General features: G+C 46.7%; 12 non-coding genes across 12 annotated transcripts; all 12 read right to left on the minus strand.

Annotated features, from left to right (window-relative positions):
* Positions 1–784: 784 nt before the first annotated feature.
* Positions 785–975, minus strand: LOC142261695 (U2 spliceosomal RNA). The gene has a single exon (XR_012729246.1). It is a non-coding gene; the product is annotated as a U2 spliceosomal RNA (small nuclear RNA).
* A 1,117-nt stretch (positions 976–2,092) lies between these two features.
* LOC142261697 (U2 spliceosomal RNA) lies at positions 2,093–2,283 on the minus strand. Its single transcript, XR_012729247.1, has one exon. It is a non-coding gene; the product is annotated as a U2 spliceosomal RNA (small nuclear RNA).
* Positions 2,284–3,400: 1,117 nt separating this feature from the next.
* LOC142261815 (U2 spliceosomal RNA) lies at positions 3,401–3,591 on the minus strand. Its single transcript, XR_012729354.1, has one exon. It is a non-coding gene; the product is annotated as a U2 spliceosomal RNA (small nuclear RNA).
* Positions 3,592–4,708: 1,117 nt separating this feature from the next.
* On the minus strand, positions 4,709–4,899 carry LOC142261698 (U2 spliceosomal RNA). The gene has a single exon (XR_012729248.1). It is a non-coding gene; the product is annotated as a U2 spliceosomal RNA (small nuclear RNA).
* Positions 4,900–6,016: 1,117 nt separating this feature from the next.
* On the minus strand, positions 6,017–6,207 carry LOC142261699 (U2 spliceosomal RNA). The gene has a single exon (XR_012729249.1). It is a non-coding gene; the product is annotated as a U2 spliceosomal RNA (small nuclear RNA).
* A 1,117-nt stretch (positions 6,208–7,324) lies between these two features.
* On the minus strand, positions 7,325–7,515 carry LOC142261700 (U2 spliceosomal RNA). The gene has a single exon (XR_012729250.1). It is a non-coding gene; the product is annotated as a U2 spliceosomal RNA (small nuclear RNA).
* Positions 7,516–8,632: 1,117 nt separating this feature from the next.
* Positions 8,633–8,823, minus strand: LOC142261814 (U2 spliceosomal RNA). The gene has a single exon (XR_012729353.1). It is a non-coding gene; the product is annotated as a U2 spliceosomal RNA (small nuclear RNA).
* Positions 8,824–9,940: 1,117 nt separating this feature from the next.
* Positions 9,941–10,131, minus strand: LOC142261701 (U2 spliceosomal RNA). Its single transcript, XR_012729251.1, has one exon. It is a non-coding gene; the product is annotated as a U2 spliceosomal RNA (small nuclear RNA).
* Positions 10,132–11,248: 1,117 nt separating this feature from the next.
* LOC142261702 (U2 spliceosomal RNA) lies at positions 11,249–11,439 on the minus strand. The gene has a single exon (XR_012729252.1). It is a non-coding gene; the product is annotated as a U2 spliceosomal RNA (small nuclear RNA).
* A 1,117-nt stretch (positions 11,440–12,556) lies between these two features.
* On the minus strand, positions 12,557–12,747 carry LOC142261703 (U2 spliceosomal RNA). Its single transcript, XR_012729253.1, has one exon. It is a non-coding gene; the product is annotated as a U2 spliceosomal RNA (small nuclear RNA).
* Positions 12,748–13,864: 1,117 nt separating this feature from the next.
* Positions 13,865–14,055, minus strand: LOC142261824 (U2 spliceosomal RNA). Its single transcript, XR_012729362.1, has one exon. It is a non-coding gene; the product is annotated as a U2 spliceosomal RNA (small nuclear RNA).
* Positions 14,056–15,172: 1,117 nt separating this feature from the next.
* Positions 15,173–15,363, minus strand: LOC142261704 (U2 spliceosomal RNA). Its single transcript, XR_012729254.1, has one exon. It is a non-coding gene; the product is annotated as a U2 spliceosomal RNA (small nuclear RNA).
* Between the last annotated feature and the right edge of the window lie 1,003 nt (positions 15,364–16,366).

Here is a 16,366-nt window from a genome sequence, read left to right on the forward strand (position 1 = left end):
GCCCTTTCATCATCCCCAAACCCTAATCTTTTCCCTTTCCTTCCCAGCCCCCAAACCCTGCCCTCTGTACCTTTCTCACCACCCGCTTCCCTTCTCCTGTCATCCCCCTACCACCCGGGAAAAAAAGAGATTGCCCCCTCCTTCCACTAGCCCACCCTCCCACCCAAAGAACAACTTCTTCTGCGCAGCTTGTTTTCTAGGCAGCAGCGCTATTGTGATGTCATCGGGGGGCATTGTGACAAGCCGCCAGTGTTCCGTCTCTTCATGTTGTGCACTGTTCAAACCGAAAATACATCAACAGGCAGGCTACAGAAAAGCTTACTAACAAAGGTTAGAGAGGGGCTTTCTCAGAGGGCTTTTTACAGTTTGTCTATTCCCAATTAGCCGGTTTAGTATACTTAATGAAAGTACTAATTCTTTCATAGGCCGCCCATTCTTAGTATTTGACGTTCAGGTAACAACAGGTAACTTTATTTGGAGTGGAAGCAGAGAGATAACACCAGATGCCAATTGTAGATCCTCTCACACCTGTGGTCACTGCAGCATCTGACTCCACTTTGTCCAAAAGGGATCTATTCCATTCAATTACACATGATCTAGATTAGACTGACAACAAGATACTGCACGGGACATAGCAGAGTTGGTGAAGTTGAGTGGTGATGAGTTTGCTATTTGGATGAATAAAGCAAGTAAAAAGTGTGTTAGATAAAAATTCATTTCAATTCGCTAATCGGGCTAATATGAATCAGGTGAATCGAGTTCTGCTTTTGGAAACTGGGTTAAGAAGGGGTGCACCGTTCCTGGAGGTACTGCAATACCAGGTCAATGCGTGGAGTGGACAGAGCAAGCTCTTTTTCCATCTCCCTGTTCTAAAAATCCATTTAATATATGGTCCCCAGATAGGGGACGTATCAGATATTAAACTGATAAGAACAGATACTACACTTGATCTTAGCCAAAAGGCCGAGAAGCGATAACCAGAATTGGTGTGGGCCTCGAGTGGCACCCTGGCCTATGCCGGACACATCTTAGGGAGAGAGAGCGAGAGGGAGACAAACCCACGCCTACACAAGACATTTTGTCACCCAAGCCAACCCTTGAAAAGGCTGCTTTGCAGAGCAAAAACAAGAAGAATGGTGCGTTTTGCAGCCGCCGCCCACTGCAATGAATCTGAATAACTCCTCCTTTAGGGCGCAAGCAACTCCCCTCCCCCTTGCAGTCTTTCCAATTCACGATACAAAAAGACGGACAGGACAGGTTGCCTGACTTTCCGTCACTGCCACCCTTTGCCATCCTTACCCGTAGAAAGCCCTTTCATCATCCCCAAACCCTAATCTTTTCCCTTTCCTTCCCAGCCCCCAAACCCTGCCCTCTGTACCTTTCTCACCACCCGCTTCCCTTCTCCTGTCATCCCCCTACCACCCGGGAAAAAAAGAGATTGCCCCCTCCTTCCACTAGCCCACCCTCCCACCCAAAGAACAACTTCTTCTGCGCAGCTTGTTTTCTAGGCAGCAGCGCTATTGTGATGTCATAGGGGGGCATTGTGACAAGCCGCCAGTGTTCCGTCTCTTCATGTTGTGCACTGTTCAAACCGAAAATACATCAACAGGCAGGCTACAGAAAAGCTTACTAACAAAGGTTAGAGAGGGGCTTTCTCAGAGGGCTTTTTACAGTTTGTCTATTCCCAATTAGCCGGTTTAGTATACTTAATGAAAGTACTAATTCTTTCATAGGCCGCCCATTCTTAGTATTTGACGTTCAGGTAACAACAGGTAACTTTATTTGGAGTGGAAGCAGAGAGATAACACCAGATGCCAATTGTAGATCCTCTCACACCTGTGGTCACTGCAGCATCTGACTCCACTTTGTCCAAAAGGGATCTATTCCATTCAATTACACATGATCTAGATTAGACTGACAACAAGATACTGCACGGGACATAGCAGAGTTGGTGAAGTTGAGTGGTGATGAGTTTGCTATTTGGATGAATAAAGCAAGTAAAAAGTGTGTTAGATAAAAATTCATTTCAATTCGCTAATCGGGCTAATATGAATCAGGTGAATCGAGTTCTGCTTTTGGAAACTGGGTTAAGAAGGGGTGCACCGTTCCTGGAGGTACTGCAATACCAGGTCAATGCGTGGAGTGGACAGAGCAAGCTCTTTTTCCATCTCCCTGTTCTAAAAATCCATTTAATATATGGTCCCCAGATAGGGGACGTATCAGATATTAAACTGATAAGAACAGATACTACACTTGATCTTAGCCAAAAGGCCGAGAAGCGATAACCAGAATTGGTTTGGGCCTCGAGTGGCACCCTGGCCTATGCCGGACACATCTTAGGGAGAGAGAGCGAGAGGGAGACAAACCCACGCCTACACAAGACATTTTGTCACCCAAGCCAACCCTTGAAAAGGCTGCTTTGCAGAGCAAAAACAAGAAGAATGGTGCGTTTTGCAGCCGCCGCCCACTGCAATGAATCTGAATAACTCCTCCTTTAGGGCGCAAGCAACTCCCCTCCCCCTTGCAGTCTTTCCAATTCACGATACAAAAAGACGGACAGGACAGGTTGCCTGACTTTCCGTCACTGCCACCCTTTGCCATCCTTACCCGTAGAAAGCCCTTTCATCATCCCCAAACCCTAATCTTTTCCCTTTCCTTCCCAGCCCCCAAACCCTGCCCTCTGTACCTTTCTCACCACCCGCTTCCCTTCTCCTGTCATCCCCCTACCACCCGGGAAAAAAAGAGATTGCCCCCTCCTTCCACTAGCCCACCCTCCCACCCAAAGAACAACTTCTTCTGCGCAGCTTGTTTTCTAGGCAGCAGCGCTATTGTGATGTCATCGGGGGGCATTGTGACAAGCCGCCAGTGTTCCGTCTCTTCATGTTGTGCACTGTTCAAACCGAAAATACATCAACAGGCAGGCTACAGAAAAGCTTACTAACAAAGGTTAGAGAGGGGCTTTCTCAGAGGGCTTTTTACAGTTTGTCTATTCCCAATTAGCCGGTTTAGTATACTTAATGAAAGTACTAATTCTTTCATAGGCCGCCCATTCTTAGTATTTGACGTTCAGGTAACAACAGGTAACTTTATTTGGAGTGGAAGCAGAGAGATAACACCAGATGCCAATTGTAGATCCTCTCACACCTGTGGTCACTGCAGCATCTGACTCCACTTTGTCCAAAAGGGATCTATTCCATTCAATTACACATGATCTAGATTAGACTGACAACAAGATACTGCACGGGACATAGCAGAGTTGGTGAAGTTGAGTGGTGATGAGTTTGCTATTTGGATGAATAAAGCAAGTAAAAAGTGTGTTAGATAAAAATTCATTTCAATTCGCTAATCGGGCTAATATGAATCAGGTGAATCGAGTTCTGCTTTTGGAAACTGGGTTAAGAAGGGGTGCACCGTTCCTGGAGGAACTGCAATACCAGGTCAATGCGTGGAGTGGACAGAGCAAGCTCTTTTTCCATCTCCCTGTTCTAAAAATCCATTTAATATATGGTCCCCAGATAGGGGACGTATCAGATATTAAACTGATAAGAACAGATACTACACTTGATCTTAGCCAAAAGGCCGAGAAGCGATAACCAGAATTGGTTTGGGCCTCGAGTGGCACCCTGGCCTATGCCGGACACATCTTAGGGAGAGAGAGCGAGAGGGAGACAAACCCACGCCTACACAAGACATTTTGTCACCCAAGCCAACCCTTGAAAAGGCTGCTTTGCAGAGCAAAAACAAGAAGAATGGTGCGTTTTGCAGCCGCCGCCCACTGCAATGAATCTGAATAACTCCTCCTTTAGGGCGCAAGCAACTCCCCTCCCCCTTGCAGTCTTTCCAATTCACGATACAAAAAGACGGACAGGACAGGTTGCCTGACTTTCCGTCACTGCCACCCTTTGCCATCCTTACCCGTAGAAAGCCCTTTCATCATCCCCAAACCCTAATCTTTTCCCTTTCCTTCCCAGCCCCCAAACCCTGCCCTCTGTACCTTTCTCACCACCCGCTTCCCTTCTCCTGTCATCCCCCTACCACCCGGGAAAAAAAGAGATTGCCCCCTCCTTCCACTAGCCCACCCTCCCACCCAAAGAACAACTTCTTCTGCGCAGCTTGTTTTCTAGGCAGCAGCGCTATTGTGATGTCATCGGGGGGCATTGTGACAAGCCGCCAGTGTTCCGTCTCTTCATGTTGTGCACTGTTCAAACCGAAAATACATCAACAGGCAGGCTACAGAAAAGCTTACTAACAAAGGTTAGAGAGGGGCTTTCTCAGAGGGCTTTTTACAGTTTGTCTATTCCCAATTAGCCGGTTTAGTATACTTAATGAAAGTACTAATTCTTTCATAGGCCGCCCATTCTTAGTATTTGACGTTCAGGTAACAACAGGTAACTTTATTTGGAGTGGAAGCAGAGAGATAACACCAGATGCCAATTGTAGATCCTCTCACACCTGTGGTCACTGCAGCATCTGACTCCACTTTGTCCAAAAGGGATCTATTCCATTCAATTACACATGATCTAGATTAGACTGACAACAAGATACTGCACGGGACATAGCAGAGTTGGTGAAGTTGAGTGGTGATGAGTTTGCTATTTGGATGAATAAAGCAAGTAAAAAGTGTGTTAGATAAAAATTCATTTCAATTCGCTAATCGGGCTAATATGAATCAGGTGAATCGAGTTCTGCTTTTGGAAACTGGGTTAAGAAGGGGTGCACCGTTCCTGGAGGTACTGCAATACCAGGTCAATGCGTGGAGTGGACAGAGCAAGCTCTTTTTCCATCTCCCTGTTCTAAAAATCCATTTAATATATGGTCCCCAGATAGGGGACGTATCAGATATTAAACTGATAAGAACAGATACTACACTTGATCTTAGCCAAAAGGCCGAGAAGCGATAACCAGAATTGGTTTGGGCCTCGAGTGGCACCCTGGCCTATGCCGGACACATCTTAGGGAGAGAGAGCGAGAGGGAGACAAACCCACGCCTACACAAGACATTTTGTCACCCAAGCCAACCCTTGAAAAGGCTGCTTTGCAGAGCAAAAACAAGAAGAATGGTGCGTTTTGCAGCCGCCGCCCACTGCAATGAATCTGAATAACTCCTCCTTTAGGGCGCAAGCAACTCCCCTCCCCCTTGCAGTCTTTCCAATTCACGATACAAAAAGACGGACAGGACAGGTTGCCTGACTTTCCGTCACTGCCACCCTTTGCCATCCTTACCCGTAGAAAGCCCTTTCATCATCCCCAAACCCTAATCTTTTCCCTTTCCTTCCCAGCCCCCAAACCCTGCCCTCTGTACCTTTCTCACCACCCGCTTCCCTTCTCCTGTCATCCCCCTACCACCCGGGAAAAAAAGAGATTGCCCCCTCCTTCCACTAGCCCACCCTCCCACCCAAAGAACAACTTCTTCTGCGCAGCTTGTTTTCTAGGCAGCAGCGCTATTGTGATGTCATCGGGGGGCATTGTGACAAGCCGCCAGTGTTCCGTCTCTTCATGTTGTGCACTGTTCAAACCGAAAATACATCAACAGGCAGGCTACAGAAAAGCTTACTAACAAAGGTTAGAGAGGGGCTTTCTCAGAGGGCTTTTTACAGTTTGTCTATTCCCAATTAGCCGGTTTAGTATACTTAATGAAAGTACTAATTCTTTCATAGGCCGCCCATTCTTAGTATTTGACGTTCAGGTAACAACAGGTAACTTTATTTGGAGTGGAAGCAGAGAGATAACACCAGATGCCAATTGTAGATCCTCTCACACCTGTGGTCACTGCAGCATCTGACTCCACTTTGTCCAAAAGGGATCTATTCCATTCAATTACACATGATCTAGATTAGACTGACAACAAGATACTGCACGGGACATAGCAGAGTTGGTGAAGTTGAGTGGTGATGAGTTTGCTATTTGGATGAATAAAGCAAGTAAAAAGTGTGTTAGATAAAAATTCATTTCAATTCGCTAATCGGGCTAATATGAATCAGGTGAATCGAGTTCTGCTTTTGGAAACTGGGTTAAGAAGGGGTGCACCGTTCCTGGAGGTACTGCAATACCAGGTCAATGCGTGGAGTGGACAGAGCAAGCTCTTTTTCCATCTCCCTGTTCTAAAAATCCATTTAATATATGGTCCCCAGATAGGGGACGTATCAGATATTAAACTGATAAGAACAGATACTACACTTGATCTTAGCCAAAAGGCCGAGAAGCGATAACCAGAATTGGTTTGGGCCTCGAGTGGCACCCTGGCCTATGCCGGACACATCTTAGGGAGAGAGAGCGAGAGGGAGACAAACCCACGCCTACACAAGACATTTTGTCACCCAAGCCAACCCTTGAAAAGGCTGCTTTGCAGAGCAAAAACAAGAAGAATGGTGCGTTTTGCAGCCGCCGCCCACTGCAATGAATCTGAATAACTCCTCCTTTAGGGCGCAAGCAACTCCCCTCCCCCTTGCAGTCTTTCCAATTCACGATACAAAAAGACGGACAGGACAGGTTGCCTGACTTTCCGTCACTGCCACCCTTTGCCATCCTTACCCGTAGAAAGCCCTTTCATCATCCCCAAACCCTAATCTTTTCCCTTTCCTTCCCAGCCCCCAAACCCTGCCCTCTGTACCTTTCTCACCACCCGCTTCCCTTCTCCTGTCATCCCCCTACCACCCGGGAAAAAAAGAGATTGCCCCCTCCTTCCACTAGCCCACCCTCCCACCCAAAGAACAACTTCTTCTGCGCAGCTTGTTTTCTAGGCAGCAGCGCTATTGTGATGTCATCGGGGGGCATTGTGACAAGCCGCCAGTGTTCCGTCTCTTCATGTTGTGCACTGTTCAAACCGAAAATACATCAACAGGCAGGCTACAGAAAAGCTTACTAACAAAGGTTAGAGAGGGGCTTTCTCAGAGGGCTTTTTACAGTTTGTCTATTCCCAATTAGCCGGTTTAGTATACTTAATGAAAGTACTAATTCTTTCATAGGCCGCCCATTCTTAGTATTTGACGTTCAGGTAACAACAGGTAACTTTATTTGGAGTGGAAGCAGAGAGATAACACCAGATGCCAATTGTAGATCCTCTCACACCTGTGGTCACTGCAGCATCTGACTCCACTTTGTCCAAAAGGGATCTATTCCATTCAATTACACATGATCTAGATTAGACTGACAACAAGATACTGCACGGGACATAGCAGAGTTGGTGAAGTTGAGTGGTGATGAGTTTGCTATTTGGATGAATAAAGCAAGTAAAAAGTGTGTTAGATAAAAATTCATTTCAATTCGCTAATCGGGCTAATATGAATCAGGTGAATCGAGTTCTGCTTTTGGAAACTGGGTTAAGAAGGGGTGCACCGTTCCTGGAGGTACTGCAATACCAGGTCAATGCGTGGAGTGGACAGAGCAAGCTCTTTTTCCATCTCCCTGTTCTAAAAATCCATTTAATATATGGTCCCCAGATAGGGGACGTATCAGATATTAAACTGATAAGAACAGATACTACACTTGATCTTAGCCAAAAGGCCGAGAAGCGATAACCAGAATTGGTTTGGGCCTCGAGTGGCACCCTGGCCTATGCCGGACACATCTTAGGGAGAGAGAGCGAGAGGGAGACAAACCCACGCCTACACAAGACATTTTGTCACCCAAGCCAACCCTTGAAAAGGCTGCTTTGCAGAGCAAAAACAAGAAGAATGGTGCGTTTTGCAGCCGCCGCCCACTGCAATGAATCTGAATAACTCCTCCTTTAGGGCGCAAGCAACTCCCCTCCCCCTTGCAGTCTTTCCAATTCACGATACAAAAAGACGGACAGGACAGGTTGCCTGACTTTCCGTCACTGCCACCCTTTGCCATCCTTACCCGTAGAAAGCCCTTTCATCATCCCCAAACCCTAATCTTTTCCCTTTCCTTCCCAGCCCCCAAACCCTGCCCTCTGTACCTTTCTCACCACCCGCTTCCCTTCTCCTGTCATCCCCCTACCACCCGGGAAAAAAAGAGATTGCCCCCTCCTTCCACTAGCCCACCCTCCCACCCAAAGAACAACTTCTTCTGCGCAGCTTGTTTTCTAGGCAGCAGCGCTATTGTGATGTCATCGGGGGGCATTGTGACAAGCCGCCAGTGTTCCGTCTCTTCATGTTGTGCACTGTTCAAACCGAAAATACATCAACAGGCAGGCTACAGAAAAGCTTACTAACAAAGGTTAGAGAGGGGCTTTCTCAGAGGGCTTTTTACAGTTTGTCTATTCCCAATTAGCCGGTTTAGTATACTTAATGAAAGTACTAATTCTTTCATAGGCCGCCCATTCTTAGTATTTGACGTTCAGGTAACAACAGGTAACTTTATTTGGAGTGGAAGCAGAGAGATAACACCAGATGCCAATTGTAGATCCTCTCACACCTGTGGTCACTGCAGCATCTGACTCCACTTTGTCCAAAAGGGATCTATTCCATTCAATTACACATGATCTAGATTAGACTGACAACAAGATACTGCACGGGACATAGCAGAGTTGGTGAAGTTGAGTGGTGATGAGTTTGCTATTTGGATGAATAAAGCAAGTAAAAAGTGTGTTAGATAAAAATTCATTTCAATTCGCTAATCGGGCTAATATGAATCAGGTGAATCGAGTTCTGCTTTTGGAAACTGGGTTAAGAAGGGGTGCACCGTTCCTGGAGGTACTGCAATACCAGGTCAATGCGTGGAGTGGACAGAGCAAGCTCTTTTTCCATCTCCCTGTTCTAAAAATCCATTTAATATATGGTCCCCAGATAGGGGACGTATCAGATATTAAACTGATAAGAACAGATACTACACTTGATCTTAGCCAAAAGGCCAAGAAGCGATAACCAGAATTGGTTTGGGCCTCGAGTGGCACCCTGGCCTATGCCGGACACATCTTAGGGAGAGAGAGCGAGAGGGAGACAAACCCACGCCTACACAAGACATTTTGTCACCCAAGCCAACCCTTGAAAAGGCTGCTTTGCAGAGCAAAAACAAGAAGAATGGTGCGTTTTGCAGCCGCCGCCCACTGCAATGAATCTGAATAACTCCTCCTTTAGGGCGCAAGCAACTCCCCTCCCCCTTGCAGTCTTTCCAATTCACGATACAAAAAGACGGACAGGACAGGTTGCCTGACTTTCCGTCACTGCCACCCTTTGCCATCCTTACCCGTAGAAAGCCCTTTCATCATCCCCAAACCCTAATCTTTTCCCTTTCCTTCCCAGCCCCCAAACCCTGCCCTCTGTACCTTTCTCACCACCCGCTTCCCTTCTCCTGTCATCCCCCTACCACCCGGGAAAAAAAGAGATTGCCCCCTCCTTCCACTAGCCCACCCTCCCACCCAAAGAACAACTTCTTCTGCGCAGCTTGTTTTCTAGGCAGCAGCGCTATTGTGATGTCATCGGGGGGCATTGTGACAAGCCGCCAGTGTTCCGTCTCTTCATGTTGTGCACTGTTCAAACCGAAAATACATCAACAGGCAGGCTACAGAAAAGCTTACTAACAAAGGTTAGAGAGGGGCTTTCTCAGAGGGCTTTTTACAGTTTGTCTATTCCCAATTAGCCGGTTTAGTATACTTAATGAAAGTACTAATTCTTTCATAGGCCGCCCATTCTTAGTATTTGACGTTCAGGTAACAACAGGTAACTTTATTTGGAGTGGAAGCAGAGAGATAACACCAGATGCCAATTGTAGATCCTCTCACACCTGTGGTCACTGCAGCATCTGACTCCACTTTGTCCAAAAGGGATCTATTCCATTCAATTACACATGATCTAGATTAGACTGACAACAAGATACTGCACGGGACATAGCAGAGTTGGTGAAGTTGAGTGGTGATGAGTTTGCTATTTGGATGAATAAAGCAAGTAAAAAGTGTGTTAGATAAAAATTCATTTCAATTCGCTAATCGGGCCAATATGAATCAGGTGAATCGAGTTCTGCTTTTGGAAACTGGGTTAAGAAGGGGTGCACCGTTCCTGGAGGTACTGCAATACCAGGTCAATGCGTGGAGTGGACAGAGCAAGCTCTTTTTCCATCTCCCTGTTCTAAAAATCCATTTAATATATGGTCCCCAGATAGGGGACGTATCAGATATTAAACTGATAAGAACAGATACTACACTTGATCTTAGCCAAAAGGCCGAGAAGCGATAACCAGAATTGGTTTGGGCCTCGAGTGGCACCCTGGCCTATGCCGGACACATCTTAGGGAGAGAGAGCGAGAGGGAGACAAACCCACGCCTACACAAGACATTTTGTCACCCAAGCCAACCCTTGAAAAGGCTGCTTTGCAGAGCAAAAACAAGAAGAATGGTGCGTTTTGCAGCCGCCGCCCACTGCAATGAATCTGAATAACTCCTCCTTTAGGGCGCAAGCAACTCCCCTCCCCCTTGCAGTCTTTCCAATTCACGATACAAAAAGACGGACAGGACAGGTTGCCTGACTTTCCGTCACTGCCACCCTTTGCCATCCTTACCCGTAGAAAGCCCTTTCATCATCCCCAAACCCTAATCTTTTCCCTTTCCTTCCCAGCCCCCAAACCCTGCCCTCTGTACCTTTCTCACCACCCGCTTCCCTTCTCCTGTCATCCCCCTACCACCCGGGAAAAAAAGAGATTGCCCCCTCCTTCCACTAGCCCACCCTCCCACCCAAAGAACAACTTCTTCTGCGCAGCTTGTTTTCTAGGCAGCAGCGCTATTGTGATGTCATCGGGGGGCATTGTGACAAGCCGCCAGTGTTCCGTCTCTTCATGTTGTGCACTGTTCAAACCGAAAATACATCAACAGGCAGGCTACAGAAAAGCTTACTAACAAAGGTTAGAGAGGGGCTTTCTCAGAGGGCTTTTTACAGTTTGTCTATTCCCAATTAGCCGGTTTAGTATACTTAATGAAAGTACTAATTCTTTCATAGGCCGCCCATTCTTAGTATTTGACGTTCAGGTAACAACAGGTAACTTTATTTGGAGTGGAAGCAGAGAGATAACACCAGATGCCAATTGTAGATCCTCTCACACCTGTGGTCACTGCAGCATCTGACTCCACTTTGTCCAAAAGGGATCTATTCCATTCAATTACACATGATCTAGATTAGACTGACAACAAGATACTGCACGGGACATAGCAGAGTTGGTGAAGTTGAGTGGTGATGAGTTTGCTATTTGGATGAATAAAGCAAGTAAAAAGTGTGTTAGATAAAAATTCATTTCAATTCGCTAATCGGGCTAATATGAATCAGGTGAATCGAGTTCTGCTTTTGGAAACTGGGTTAAGAAGGGGTGCACCGTTCCTGGAGGTACTGCAATACCAGGTCAATGCGTGGAGTGGACAGAGCAAGCTCTTTTTCCATCTCCCTGTTCTAAAAATCCATTTAATATATGGTCCCCAGATAGGGGACGTATCAGATATTAAACTGATAAGAACAGATACTACACTTGATCTTAGCCAAAAGGCCGAGAAGCGATAACCAGAATTGGTTTGGGCCTCGAGTGGCACCCTGGCCTATGCCGGACACATCTTAGGGAGAGAGAGCGAGAGGGAGACAAACCCACGCCTACACAAGACATTTTGTCACCCAAGCCAACCCTTGAAAAGGCTGCTTTGCAGAGCAAAAACAAGAAGAATGGTGCGTTTTGCAGCCGCCGCCCACTGCAATGAATCTGAATAACTCCTCCTTTAGGGCGCAAGCAACTCCCCTCCCCCTTGCAGTCTTTCCAATTCACGATACAAAAAGACGGACAGGACAGGTTGCCTGACTTTCCGTCACTGCCACCCTTTGCCATCCTTACCCGTAGAAAGCCCTTTCATCATCCCCAAACCCTAATCTTTTCCCTTTCCTTCCCAGCCCCCAAACCCTGCCCTCTGTACCTTTCTCACCACCCGCTTCCCTTCTCCTGTCATCCCCCTACCACCCGGGAAAAAAAGAGATTGCCCCCTCCTTCCACTAGCCCACCCTCCCACCCAAAGAACAACTTCTTCTGCGCAGCTTGTTTTCTAGGCAGCAGCGCTATTGTGATGTCATCGGGGGGCATTGTGACAAGCCGCCAGTGTTCCGTCTCTTCATGTTGTGCACTGTTCAAACCGAAAATACATCAACAGGCAGGCTACAGAAAAGCTTACTAACAAAGGTTAGAGAGGGGCTTTCTCAGAGGGCTTTTTACAGTTTGTCTATTCCCAATTAGCCGGTTTAGTATACTTAATGAAAGTACTAATTCTTTCATAGGCCGCCCATTCTTAGTATTTGACGTTCAGGTAACAACAGGTAACTTTATTTGGAGTGGAAGCAGAGAGATAACACCAGATGCCAATTGTAGATCCTCTCACACCTGTGGTCACTGCAGCATCTGACTCCACTTTGTCCAAAAGGGATCTATTCCATTCAATTACACATGATCTAGATTAGACTGACAACAAGATACTGCACGGGACATAGCAGAGTTGGTGAAGTTGAGTGGTGATGAGTTTGCTATTTGGATGAATAAAGCAAGTAAAAAGTGTGTTAGATAAAAATTCATTTCAATTCGCTAATCGGGCTAATATGAATCAGGTGAATCGAGTTCTGCTTTTGGAAACTGGGTTAAGAAGGGGTGCACCGTTCCTGGAGGTACTGCAATACCAGGTCAATGCGTGGAGTGGACAGAGCAAGCTCTTTTTCCATCTCCCTGTTCTAAAAATCCATTTAATATATGGTCCCCAGATAGGGGACGTATCAGATATTAAACTGATAAGAACAGATACTACACTTGATCTTAGCCAAAAGGCCGAGAAGCGATAACCAGAATTGGTTTGGGCCTCGAGTGGCACCCTGGCCTATGCCGGACACATCTTAGGGAGAGAGAGCGAGAGGGAGACAAACCCACGCCTACACAAGACATTTTGTCACCCAAGCCAACCCTTGAAAAGGCTGCTTTGCAGAGCAAAAACAAGAAGAATGGTGCGTTTTGCAGCCGCCGCCCACTGCAATGAATCTGAATAACTCCTCCTTTAGGGCGCAAGCAACTCCCCTCCCCCTTGCAGTCTTTCCAATTCACGATACAAAAAGACGGACAGGACAGGTTGCCTGACTTTCCGTCACTGCCACCCTTTGCCATCCTTACCCGTAGAAAGCCCTTTCATCATCCCCAAACCCTAATCTTTTCCCTTTCCTTCCCAGCCCCCAAACCCTGCCCTCTGTACCTTTCTCACCACCCGCTTCCCTTCTCCTGTCATCCCCCTACCACCCGGGAAAAAAAGAGATTGCCCCCTCCTTCCACTAGCCCACCCTCCCACCCAAAGAACAACTTCTTCTGCGCAGCTTGTTTTCTAGGCAGCAGCGCTATTGTGATGTCATCGGGGGGCATTGTGACAAGCCGCCAGTGTTCCGTCTCTTCATGTTGTGCACTGTTCAAACCGAAAATACATCAACAGGCAGGCTACAGAAAAGCTTACTAACAAAGGTTAGAGAGGGGCTTTCTCAGAGGGCTTTTTACAGTTTGTCTATTCCCAATTAGCCGGTTTAGTATACTTAATGAAAGTACTAATTCTTTCATAGGCCGCCCATTCTTAGTATTTGACGTTCAGGTAACAACAGGTAACTTTATTTGGAGTGGAAGCAGAGAGATAACACCAGATGCCAATTGTAGATCCTCTCACACCTGTGGTCACTGCAGCATCTGACTCCACTTTGTCCAAAAGGGATCTATTCCATTCAATTACACATGATCTAGATTAGACTGACAACAAGATACTGCACGGGACATAGCAGAGTTGGTGAAGTTGAGTGGTGATGAGTTTGCTATTTGGATGAATAAAGCAAGTAAAAAGTGTGTTAGATAAAAATTCATTTCAATTCGCTAATCGGGCTAATATGAATCAGGTGAATCGAGTTCTGCTTTTGGAAACTGGGTTAAGAAGGGGTGCACCGTTCCTGGAGGTACTGCAATACCAGGTCAATGCGTGGAGTGGACAGAGCAAGCTCTTTTTCCATCTCCCTGTTCTAAAAATCCATTTAATATATGGTCCCCAGATAGGGGACGGATCAGATATTAAACTGATAAGAACAGATACTACACTTGATCTTAGCCAAAAGGCCGAGAAGCGATAACCAGAATTGGTTTGGGCCTCGAGTGGCACCCTGGCCTATGCCGGACACATCTTAGGGAGAGAGAGCGAGAGGGAGACAAACCCACGCCTACACAAGACATTTTGTCACCCAAGCCAACCCTTGAAAAGGCTGCTTTGCAGAGCAAAAACAAGAAGAATGGTGCGTTTTGCAGCCGCCGCCCACTGCAATGAATCTGAATAACTCCTCCTTTAGGGCGCAAGCAACTCCCCTCCCCCTTGCAGTCTTTCCAATTCACGATACAAAAAGACGGACAGGACAGGTTGCCTGACTTTCCGTCACTGCCACCCTTTGCCATCCTTACCCGTAGAAAGCCCTTTCATCATCCCCAAACCCTAATCTTTTCCCTTTCCTTCCCAGCCCCCAAACCCTGCCCTCTGTACCTTTCTCACCACCCGCTTCCCTTCTCCTGTCATCCCCCTACCACCCGGGAAAAAAAGAGATTGCCCCCTCCTTCCACTAGCCCACCCTCCCACCCAAAGAACAACTTCTTCTGCGCAGCTTGTTTTCTAGGCAGCAGCGCTATTGTGATGTCATCGGGGGGCATTGTGACAAGCCGCCAGTGTTCCGTCTCTTCATGTTGTGCACTGTTCAAACCGAAAATACATCAACAGGCAGGCTACAGAAAAGCTTACTAACAAAGGTTAGAGAGGGGCTTTCTCAGAGGGCTTTTTACAGTTTGTCTATTCCCAATTAGCCGGTTTAGTATACTTAATGAAAGTACTAATTCTTTCATAGGCCGCCCATTCTTAGTATTTGACGTTCAGGTAACAACAGGTAACTTTATTTGGAGTGGAAGCAGAGAGATAACACCAGATGCCAATTGTAGATCCTCTCACACCTGTGGTCACTGCAGCATCTGACTCCACTTTGTCCAAAAGGGATCTATTCCATTCAATTACACATGATCTAGATTAGACTGACAACAAGATACTGCACGGGACATAGCAGAGTTGGTGAAGTTGAGTGGTGATGAGTTTGCTATTTGGATGAATAAAGCAAGTAAAAAGTGTGTTAGATAAAAATTCATTTCAATTCGCTAATCGGGCTAATATGAATCAGGTGAATCGAGTTCTGCTTTTGGAAACTGGGTTAAGAAGGGGTGCACCGTTCCTGGAGGTACTGCAATACCAGGTCAATGCGTGGAGTGGACAGAGCAAGCTCTTTTTCCATCTCCCTGTTCTAAAAATCCATTTAATATATGGTCCCCAGATAGGGGACGTATCAGATATTAAACTGATAAGAACAGATACTACACTTGATCTTAGCCAAAAGGCCGAGAAGCGATAACCAGAATTGGTTTGGGCCTCGAGTGGCACCCTGGCCTATGCCGGACACATCTTAGGGAGAGAGAGCGAGAGGGAGACAAACCCACGCCTACACAAGACATTTTGTCACCCAAGCCAACCCTTGAAAAGGCTGCTTTGCAGAGCAAAAACAAGAAGAATGGTGCGTTTTGCAGCCGCCGCCCACTGCAATGAATCTGAATAACTCCTCCTTTAGGGCGCAAGCAACTCCCCTCCCCCTTGCAGTCTTTCCAATTCACGATACAAAAAGACGGACAGGACAGGTTGCCTGACTTTCCGTCACTGCCACCCTTTGCCATCCTTACCCGTAGAAAGCCCTTTCATCATCCCCAAACCCTAATCTTTTCCCTTTCCTTCCCAGCCCCCAAACCCTGCCCTCTGTACCTTTCTCACCACCCGCTTCCCTTCTCCTGTCATCCCCCTACCACCCGGGAAAAAAAGAGATTGCCCCCTCCTTCCACTAGCCCACCCTCCCACCCAAAGAACAACTTCTTCTGCGCAGCTTGTTTTCTAGGCAGCAGCGCTATTGTGATGTCATCGGGGGGCATTGTGACAAGCCGCCAGTGTTCCGTCTCTTCATGTTGTGCACTGTTCAAACCGAAAATACATCAACAGGCAGGCTACAGAAAAGCTTACTAACAAAGGTTAGAGAGGGGCTTTCTCAGAGGGCTTTTTACAGTTTGTCTATTCCCAATTAGCCGGTTTAGTATACTTAATGAAAGTACTAATTCTTTCATAGGCCGCCCATTCTTAGTATTTGACGTTCAGGTAACAACAGGTAACTTTATTTGGAGTGGAAGCAGAGAGATAACACCAGATGCCAATTGTAGATCCTCTCACACCTGTGGTCACTGCAGCATCTGACTCCACTTTGTCCAAAAGGGATCTATTCCATTCAATTACACATGATCTAGATTAGACTGACAACAAGATACTGCACGGGACATAGCAGAGTTGGTGAAGTTGAGTGGTGATGAGTTTGCT

This window comes from Anomaloglossus baeobatrachus, unplaced genomic scaffold (assembly GCF_048569485.1).
Source record: "Anomaloglossus baeobatrachus isolate aAnoBae1 unplaced genomic scaffold, aAnoBae1.hap1 Scaffold_2391, whole genome shotgun sequence".
Classification (NCBI taxonomy): domain Eukaryota; kingdom Metazoa; phylum Chordata; class Amphibia; order Anura; family Aromobatidae; genus Anomaloglossus; species Anomaloglossus baeobatrachus.